Raw genomic sequence first — 12036 nt, forward strand, 5'->3', positions numbered from 1 at the left:
CACGTGGCTGATCATACACTGATCACGTGACTGATCATGCACTGATCACCTGGCTATCATGCACCGATCTCGTAGCTGATCATGCCCTGATCAAGTGACTGATCATGCACTGATCACCTCGCTATCATGCACTTGTCACATGACTGCCCATGCATTGATCACGTGGCTGATCAAACACTGATCAGGTAAATGATCGTGCACTGATCACGTGGCTGTCAAGCACTGATCACGTGGCTGATCATGCACTGATCAGGTGGCTATCATGCACTGATCAGGTGACTGATCATGCACCGATCAGGTGGCTATCATGCACTGATCACGTGGCTATCATTCACTGATTACGTGGCTGATCATACACTGATCACGTGACTGATCATGCACTGATCATATCGCTGATCTTGAACTGATCAGGTGACTGAGCATGTAGTTAGCACGTGACTGAATGTACTGATCATGTGACTGATCATGGGCTTATCACGTGGATATCATGCACTGATGATGTGCTTCAGGAGGCAATAATCAAAGAGCTGAGCATGCACGAATCATGCAATCAGCAGGAAATAATCATGGACTTCAGCTGTGACGAATCATGCGGCTCAGCTGTCAATAATAAAGCAGCTGAGAAGGCAGGAATCACACGTCACAGCTGCCAATTCTCAAGCAGATGAGCAGGCAGGAATCACACAGCTCAGCTGGCAATTATCAAGCAGATGAGCAGGCAGGAATCACGCAGCTCATCTGGCAACTATCAATCAGATGAGCAGGCAGGAATCACGCAGCTCAGCTGGCAGTTATCAAGCAGATGAGCAGGCAGGAGTCACGCAGCTCAGCTGGCATTAATCAAGCAGATTATCACCCAGGAATCACGCAGCTCGGCTGGCAATTATAAAGCAGATGAACAGCCAGGAATCTCGCAGCTCAGCTGGCAATTATCAAGCAGATGAGCAGGCAGGAATCATGCAGCTCAGCTGGCAATGGACAAGCAATTGAGCAGACAGGAATCCCGCAGCTCAGCAGGCCCTAATCACGTGACAGAGCAGGCACTGTTCACGTGGCTGATCAAACACTGATCACGTGGCTGATCATGCACTGATCACCTGGCTATTATGCACTGATCTCGTAGCTGATCATGCACTGATCACATGATTGATCACACACTGATTACGTTGCTATCATGCACTAATCACGTGAATGCCCATGCACTGTTCACGTGGATGATCATTCACTGATCACGTAACAGATCATGCACGGATCACGTGACTGATCATGCACTGATCAGGTGACTATCATGCACTGATCACGTGGCTATCATGCACTGATCACGTGACTGATCATGCACTGATCACGTGACTGATCATGCACTGATCGCGTAGCTATCATGCACTGATAATGTGACTGTGCATGCACTGATCACGTGGATGATCATACAGTGATCACGTGACTGCTCATGCACTGATCACGTGTCTGATCATGCACTGATCACGTGGATGATAATACACTGATCACATGACTGATCATGCACTGATGACATGATTGCTCATGCACTGATCACGTGACTGATCATGCACTGATCACGTAGCTATCATGCACTGATCACGTGACAGATCATGCACTGATCAGGTGACTGTATGCACTGATCACCTGGCTATCATGCATTGATCACGTGGCTATCATGCACTGATCACGTAACTGTATGCACTGATCACATGGCTATCATGCACTGATCATGTGACTGATCATGCACTGATAACGTAGCTATCATGCACTGATCACATGGCTGACCATCCACTGATCATGGGACTGATAATGCCCTGTACACGTGGCTATCATTCACTGATCACCTGTCTGATCCTGGACTGATCGAGTGACTGATCATGCACAGATCACGTCGGTATCATGCACTGATCACATTACTGCGCATGCACTGATCACGTGGATGATCTTACACTGATCTCATGACAGATCATGCACTGATCACGTGACTGATCATGCACTGATCAGTTGGATATCATGCAGTGATCACGTGGCTATCATGCACTGATCACGTGGCTGATCATACACTGATCTCATGACTGCGCATGCACTGATCATGTGGCTGATCATACAAAGATCACGTTGCTGATCAGACACTGATCACGTGGCTGCTCATACACTGATCACTTGGCCAATCATGCACTAATCACGTTGCTGATCATGAACTTATCACGAGACTGAGCATGCAGTGATCACATGTCTGAATGGCGCTGATCATGTGCTGATCACCTGGCTATCATTCACTGATGATGTGCCTCAGGAGGCAATAATCAAAGAGCTGAGCATGCACGAATCATGCAATTAGCAGGCAATAATCATGGACTTCAGCTGTGACGAATCATGTGTCTCAGCTGGCAATAATCAAGCAGCTAAGCAGGCAGGAATCACACGGCTCTGCTGGCAATTTGCAAGAAGATGAGCAGGTGGAATCACTCAGATCAGCTGGGAATTATCAAGCAGATGAGCAGGCAGGAATCACGCAGCTCAGCTGGCAGTTATCAAGCAGATGAGCAGGCAGGAGTCACACAGCTAAGCTGGCAATAATCAAGCAGATTAGCACCCAGGAATCACACAGCTCAGCTGGCAATTATCAAGCAGATGAACAGCCAGGAATCACTCAGCTCAGCTGGCAATATCAAGCAGATGAGCAGGCAGGAATCACACAGCTCAGCTGGCAATTATCAAGCAGATGAGCAGGCAGGAATCACTCAGTTCAGCTGGCAATTATCAAGCAGATGAGCAGGCAGGAATCATGCAGCACAGCGGGCAATTGTCAAGCAGCTGACCAGAGAGGAATCACGCAGCACAGCAGGCCCTAATCACGTGACTGAGCACGCACAGTTCACGTGGCTGATCATACACTGATCCCGTCGCTGATCATGCACTGATCACCTGGCTATCATGCACTGATCACGTAGTTGATCATGCACTGTTCACATGACTAATCATGCACTGATTACATCGCTATCATGCAATGATCACGTGACTGATCATACACTGTTCACGTTAATGATTATGCACTGATCATGTGGCTGTTCAGGCACAGATAACGTGGCTGATTATGCACGGATCACGTGATGATCATGCACTGATCACGTGCCTATCATGCACTGATCACGTGACTGTGCATGCACTGATCACGTGGATGATCATACACTGATCACGTGACTGTGCATGCCTGATCATGTAAATGATCATGCACTTAAAACGTGGCTATCCTACTCTGATCACGTGGCTGATCATGCACTGATAACGGGACTGTGCATGCACTGATCACCTGAGTGATCATGCACTGATCACGTGGCTATCATGCCCTGATCACGTGGCTATCATGCCCTGATCACGTGGCTGATCATACACTGATCACGTGACTGATCATGCACTGATCAGGTGGCTGATCAGGCACAGATAACTTGGCTGATCATGCACGTATCACGTGACTCATCATGCACTGCTCACATGGCTATCATGCACTGATCACGTGACTGCACATGCACTGATCACGTGACTGCCCATGCACTGGTCACATAACTGTATGCAGTGATAACGTGGCTATCATGCACTGATCACGTGGCTGATCATACACTGATCATGGGACTGTGCATACACTGGTCACATAACTGTATGCACTGATCACGTGGCTATCATGCACTGATCACGTGGCTGATCATGCACTGATCACATGACTGATTATGCACTGATCCCGTAGCTATCATGAACTAATAACGTGACTGCCCATGCACTGATCTCGTGACTGATCATGCACTGATCACGTGGCTATCATGCACTGATCACGTGGCTATCATTCACTGATCAGGAGGCTGATCATGAACTATACATGTGATTGATCATGCAATGATCACGTAGCTATCATGCACTGATCACGTGGTTATTATGCACTGATCAAGTGGCTGATCATACACTGTTCACGTAACTTATCATGCACTGATCACGTGGCTCTCATGCACTGATCCCGTGTCTGATCATGCACTGATAACGAAGCTATAATGCACTGATCACGTGACTGTGATGCACAGATCACGTGCATATCATACACTGATCACGTGGCAGATCTTGCACTGATCACGTGACGGATCATGCACTGATCAGGTGGCTATCATGCACTGATCACGTGGATGACCATGCACTGATCATTTGACTGATCATGCACTGACCACGTAGCTATCATGCACTGTTCACGTGGCTGATCATACAGTAATCACAGGACTGATCATGCAGTGATCACGTTGCTATCATTCACTGATCACGTGGCTGACCGTGGACTGATCGCGTGACTGATCATGCACAGATCACATCACTATCATGCATTGATCACATGACTGGGCATGCACTGATCAAGTGGATGATCATACACTGATCACAGGGCAGATCATGCACTGATCACGTGACTGATCATGCACTGATCATGTGCCTATCATGCACTGATCACTTGGCTGATCATACATTGATCACGTGACTGCGCATGCACTGATCACGTGGCTGATCATACACTGATCACGTGGCTGATCATGCCCTGATCACGCGGCTGATCATACTTTGATCAAGTGGCCGATCATGCACTAATCACATTGCTGATAATGAACTTATCACGTGACTGACCATGCAGTGATCACATGTTTGAATGGCGCTGATCATATGACTGATCATGTGCTGATCACGTGGCTATCATGCACTTATGATGTGCCTCAGGAGGCAATAATCAAAGAGCTGAGCAGGAACGAATCATGAAACCAGCAGGCAATAATCATGGACTTCAGCTGTGACAAATCATGTGGCAAAGACGGCAATAATCAAGCAGCTGAGAAGGCAGGAATCACACGGCTCAGCTGGCAATTTTCAAGTAGATGAGCAGGCAGGAATCACGCAGCTCAGCTGGCAATTATGAAGCAGATTAACAGGCAGGAATCACTCAGTTCAGCTGGCAAATATCAAGCAGATGAGTAGGCAGGAATCACGCAGCTCAGCACGCCCTGATCACGTGACTCTGCAGGCACTGATCACGTGGCTGATCATACACTGATCATGTGACTGATCATGCACTGATCCTGAGGCTATCATGCACTGATCACGTGACTGCCCATGAACTGATCACGTGACTGACTATGCACTGAGCACGTGGCCATCATGCTCAGATCATTGGCTATCCTGCACTGAGCACGTGGCTGATCATACACTGATCACGTGACTGATCATGCAGTGATCTCGTGGCTGATCATGCACTAATCGCGTGGCAGATCATGAAGTGATCAGGTGACTGAGCATGCAGTGATCACGTGTCTGAATGGCACTGATCATGTGACTGATCTTGCGCTGATCACGTGGCTATCATGCACTGATCACGTGACTGTGCATGCACTGGTCACGTGACTGATCGTGAACTGATCACGTGGCTATCATGCACTGATCACGTGGCTGATCATACACTGACCACGTAACTTATCATACACTGATCACCAGGCTATCATGCACTGATCACGTGACTGCCCATCTACTGATCACGTGGATAGTCAGGCACTGATCACGTGGCTGATCATGCACTAATCACGTGGCTGATCATGCACTGATCACTTGGCTTATCATGCACTAATCACGTGGTTGATCATATACTGATCACGTGGCTGATCATGCACTAATCACGTGGCTGATCTTGCACTGATCACTTGGCTTATCATGCACTAATCACTTGGATGATCATGCAGTTATCACGTGGTTATCATTCACTGATCACGTGACCTCTCATGCAATGATCAACTGGATGATCATACAATGATCCTGAGACTGATCATGCACTGATCACGTGGCTATCATTCCCTGATCATGTGACTGCGCATGCACAGATAACGTGGATGAACATACAGTGATCACGTGACAGATCATGCACTGATCACGTGACTGATCATGCACTGATCAGGTGGCTACCTTGCACTGATCACGTGGCTATAATGCACTGATTACGTGGCTGATCATACCCTGATCACGTGAATGATCTTGCCTTGATCACGTGGCTGATCATGAACTGATCTGGTGACTGAGCATGCACTGAGCACGTGACTGAATGAGACTGATCATGTGACTGATCATGCGCTGGTCACGTGGCTATCATGCACTGATGATGTGCCTCAGGAGGCAATAATCAAAGAGCTGAACAGGCACCAATCACTTATTCAGCAGGCAATAATCATGGACCTCAGCTGTGACGAATCCTGCTGCTCAATTGGCAATAATCAAGCAGCTCAGCAGGCAGGAATCACACAACTCAGCTGGAAATTGTGAAGCAGATTAGCCGGCAGGATTCACGCAGCTCAGCGGGCAATTATCAAGCAGATGAGAAGGCAGGAATCACGAAGCTCAGCTGGCAGTTATCAAGCAGCTGTGCAGGCAGGAATCATGCAGCTCAGCTGGCAATTTTCAATCAGCTGAGCAGGCAGGAATCACGCAGCTCAGCTGGCAATTGTCAACCAGATGAGCAGGCAAGAATCACGCAGCCCAGCTGACAATTATCAAGCAGATGAGGAGGCAGGAATAATGCAGCTCAGCTGGCAATAATCAAGCAAATGAGTCGGCAGTAATCACGCAGCTCAGCTGGCAATTATGAAGCAGATTAACAGGCAGGAATCACTCAGTTCAGCTGGCAATTATCAAGCAGATGAGTAGGCAGGAATCACGCAGCTCAGCACGCCCTGATCACGTGACTCTGCAGGCACTGATCACGTGGCTGATCAAGTACAGATCACGTGACTGATCATGCACTGATTGCATAGCTATCATGCACTGATAACGTGACTGTGCATGCACTGATCACGTGAATGATCATGCACTGATCATGTGGCTGTTCAGGCACAGATAACGTGGCTCATCATGCACGGATCACCTAACTGATCATGCACTGATCACGTGGCTCTCATGCACTGATCACGTTGCTGATCATGCACTGATCACGAAGCTACAATGCACTGATCACATGACTGCGCATGCACTGATCACGTGGATATCATACACTGATCACGTGACAGATCTTGCACTGATCACGTGACTGATCACACTCATCAGGTGGCTATCATGCACTGATCACGTGGCTATCATGCACGGATCACTTGACTGCGCATCCACTGATCACGTAACTGTATGCACTTATCACGTGGCTGTCATGCACTGATCACGAGGCTGATCATGCACTGATCGCGTAGCTATCATGCACTGATAACTTGACTACGCATGCATTGATCATGTGACAGATCATGCACTGATCACGTGGCTATCATGCACTGATCACGTGACTGTGCATGCACTGATCACGTGGATGATCATACACTGATCACGTGACTGCGCATGCCTGATCATGTAAATGATCATGCACTTATAACGTGGCTATCATACTCTGATCACGTGGCTGATCATGCACTGATCATGTGACAGATCATGCACTGATCACGTAGCTATCATGCACTGATCACGTGGCTGGTCATAAACTGATCATGGGACTGCGCATGCACTGGTCACATAACCGTATGCACTGATCCCGTGGCTATCATGCACTGATCACGTGGCTGATCATGCACTGATCATGTGAGTGATCATGCACTGATCACGTAGCTATCATGCACTGATCACGTGGCTGATCATACACAGATCACGGGACTGATCATGCACTGATCACATGGCTGATGATGCACTAATCACGTTGCTGATGATGAACTGATCACGTGGCTGAGCATGCAGTCATCCCGTGTCTGAATGTCGCTGATCATGTGACTGATCATTCGATGATCACTTAGCTATCATGCACTAATGATGTGCCTCAGGAGGCAATAATCAAAGCGCTGAGCAGGCACGAATCACGCAATCAGCAGGCAATAATCACGGAACTCAGCTGTGACGAATCATGCTGCTCAGCTGGCAATAATCAAGCAGCTGAGCAGGCTGGAATCACACGGCTCAGCTGACAATTGTCAAACAGATGAGCAGGTAGGTTTCACGCAGCTCAGCTGTCAATAATGAAGCAGATGAGCAGGCAGGTATCACCAGCTCAGCTGGTAATTATCAAGCAGATGAGCAGGCAGGAATCACGCAGGTCAGCTGCCAATTATGAAGCTGATGAACAGGCAGGAATCACAAAGCTCAGCTGGCAAATATCAAGCAGATGAGCAGGCAGGAATCACGCAGCTCAGCTGGCAATAATCAAGCAGATGAGCAGGCAGGAAGCACGCAGCACAGTTGGCAATTTTGAAGCAGCTGATCAGACAAGATTCACGCAGCTCAGCAGGCCCTGATCACGTGACTGCCCATGCACTGACCACGTGGATGATCATACACTGAACACGTGACTGATCATGCACTCATCACCTGGCTATCATGCACTGATCACGTGGCTGTTCATGGACTGAACCCGTGACTGATCATGCACTGATCACATGATTGATCACACACTGATTACGTTGCTATCATGCACTAATCACGTGAATGCCCATGCACTGTTCACGTGGATGATCATTCACTGATCACGTAACAGATCATGCACGGATCACGTGACTGATCATGCACTGATCAGGTGACTATCATGCACTGATCACGTGACTGATCATGCACTGATCACGTGACTGATCATGCACTGATCACGTGACTATCGTGCACTGATCAGTTGGCTATCATGCACTGATCACGTGAAGCAGATGAGCAGGCAGGAATCACGTAGCTCAGCTGGAAATTATCAAGCAGAGGAGCAGGCAGGAATCACGCGGCTCAGCTGGAAATTATCAAGCAGACGAGCAGGCAGGAAACACGCAGCTCAGCTAACAATTGTTAAGAAGATGAACAGACAGGAATCTCGCAGCTCAGCAAGCCCTGATCACGTGACTGAATATGCACTGATCATGTTGCTATCATTCACTGTCACTTGGCTATCATGCATTGATCACGTGACTGGGCATGCACTGTTCAAGTGGCTGATCATGCACTGATCACGTGTTTATCATGCAGTGATCACGTGACTGAGAGGCGCTGCTTATGTGAATGTGCAGGCACTGATCACGTGGCTGATCATGCACTGATACTGTGACTGAGCATGGACTGATCACGTGACTATCATGTAGTGATCACGTGACTGAAAGGCGATGATCATGTGACTGATCAGGCGCTGATCTTGTTTCCTATCATACACTGATCATGTGCCTTTTGAGGCAATAATCAAAGAGCTGAGTAGGCACGAATCACGCAATCAGCAGGCAATAATCATGGAGCTCAGCTGTAACAAATCATGCTGCTCGGCTGGCAATACTCAAGCAGCTAAGGAGGCAGGAATTACGCAGCACAGGTGGCAATTGTCAAGCAGATGACAGGCAGGAATTACCCAGCTCAGCTGGCAATTGTCAAGCAGAGGAGCAGACAGGAATCACACAGCTCAGCAGGCTCTGATCATATGACTGAGCACGCACTATTCACGTGTCTGATCATACACTGATCACGTGACTGATCATGCACTAATCACGTGACTGCGCCTGCACTGATCACGTGGATGATCTTGCACTGATCACGTGGCTGATCATGCACTAATGACGTGGTTGATCATGAACTGATCACGTGATTGAGCATGCAGTGATCATGTGTCTTAATGGCGCTGATCATGTGACTGATCATGCATTGATCACGTGGCTATCATGCCCTGTTGATGTACCTCAGGAGGCAATATTAAAAGAGCTGAGCAGGCACGAATCACACAATCAGCAGGCAATAATCATGGACCTCAGCTGTGATGAATCATGTTGCTCAGCTGGCAATAATCAAGCAGCTGAGCAGGCAGGAATCACACGGCTCAGCTGGCAATTGTCAAGCAGATGAACAGGCAGGAATCACGCAGCTCAGCTTGCAATAATCAAGCAGATGAGCAGGCAGGAAACACGCAGATCAGCTGGCAATGATCAAGCAGATGAGTAGGTAGGAATCACACAGCTAAGCTGGCAGGTATCAAGTAGATGAGCAGCCAGGAATCACGCAGCTCAGCTGGCAATTATCATGCAGATGTGCAGGCAGGAATCACGCAGCTCAGCAGGCCCTGATCACGTTACTGTGCAGGCACTGATCCCGTGACTTAGCATGAACTGATCACGTGGCTATCATGTAGTGATCACGTGATTGAATGGCCCTGATCATGTGACTGATCATGCGCTGACCACGTGGCTATCATGCAGTGATGATGTGCCTCAGGAGGAAGTAATCAAAGAGCTGAGCCGGCTCGAATCACGCAATCAGCAGGCCATAATCATGGAGTTCAGGTTTGACGAATTTTGCTGCTAAGCTGGCAATAATCAAGAAGATGAACAGGCGCTAATCCCGTAACTCAGCAGCCCCTGATCACGTGTCTGAGCACGCACTGATCACGTGGCTATCATGCACTGATCATGTGACTGAGAGGCGCAGATCTCGTGGCTGATCATGACTAATCACGTGACGGCTCATGCACTGATCACGTGTTTATCATGCAGTGACCACGTGACTGAGAGGTGCTGATCATGTGCCTGATAATGCGCTGATCACATGGCAACCATGCACTGATCATGTGCCTCAGCAGTCAATAATCAAAGAGCTGAGCAGGCACGAATCACGCAATCAGCAGGCAATAATCATGGAGCTCAGCTGGGACAAATCATGCAGCTCAGCTGGCAATTATCAAGCAGCTGAGCCGGCAGGAATCACGCAGCTCAGCTGGCAATTATCAAGCAGCTGAGCAGACAGGAATCACACAGCTCAGCTGGCAATTATCAAGCAGATGAGCAGGCAGGAATCACGCAGCTCATCTGTCAATTATCAAGCAGCTGAGCAGGCAGGAATCACGCAGCCCAGCTTGTCCTGATCACGTGAACGCGCACGCACTGATCACGTGTATATCATGCACTGATCACGTGACTGAGAGGCTCAGATCACGTGGTTGATCTTGCACTGATCACGTGACTGAGCATGCACTGATCACGTGGCTATCATGCAGTGATTACGTGACAGAGAGGCGCTGATCAGGTGACTGATCATGTGCTGATCACGTGGCCATCATGCACTGATAATGTGCCTCAGCAGGCAATAATCAAAGAGCTGAGCAGGCAGGAATCACGCAATTAGCAGGCAATAATCATGGAGCTCAGCTGGGACGAATCACGCAGATCAGCTGGCAATTACCAAGTAGATGAGCAGGCAGTAATCACGCAGCTCAGCTGGCAATTATCAAGCAGATGAACAGGCACTAATCTCGTAACTCAGCAGCCCCTGATCACGTAACTGAGCACGCACTTATCACGTGGCTATCATGCACTGATCACGTGACTGAGAGGCCCTGATAACGTGACTGTGCAGGCACTGATCACGTGGCTGATCATGCACTGATCACGTGACTGAACATGCAGTTATCACGTGGCTATCCTGCACTGATCACGTGACTGAGAGGCGCTGATCACGTGGCTGTGCATGCACTGATCACGTCACTATCACGCAGTGATTACGTGACTGAGAGGTGCTGATCATGTGACTGATCATGTGCTGATCACCTCGCCATCATGCTCTGATCATGTGCCTCTGTAGGCAATAATCAAAGAGCTGAGCAGGCACGAATCATGCATTCAGCAGACAATAATCCTGGAGCTCAGCTGGGACGAATCACCCAGCTCAGCTGGCAATTATCAAGCAGCTGAGCCGGCAGGAATCACACAGCTCAGTTGGCAATTATCAAGCAGCTGAGCAGGCAGGAATCACGCAGCTGAGCTGGCAATTATCAAGAAGATGAGCAGGCGCTAATCCCGTAACTCAGCAGTCCCTGATCACGTCTCTGAGCACGCACTGATCACGTGGCTGAGCATGCACTGATCACGTGGCTATCATGCACTGATCATGTGACTGAGAGGTGCAGATCTCGTGACTGAGCAGGCACTGATCACACGACCATGCAGGCACAGATGACGTGGCTGATTATGCAGTGATCATATGGCTATCATGCAGTGATCA

This window comes from Bos javanicus, unplaced genomic scaffold, assembly GCF_032452875.1.
Source record: "Bos javanicus breed banteng unplaced genomic scaffold, ARS-OSU_banteng_1.0 tig00004394_1, whole genome shotgun sequence".
Lineage (NCBI taxonomy): Eukaryota > Metazoa > Chordata > Mammalia > Artiodactyla > Bovidae > Bos > Bos javanicus.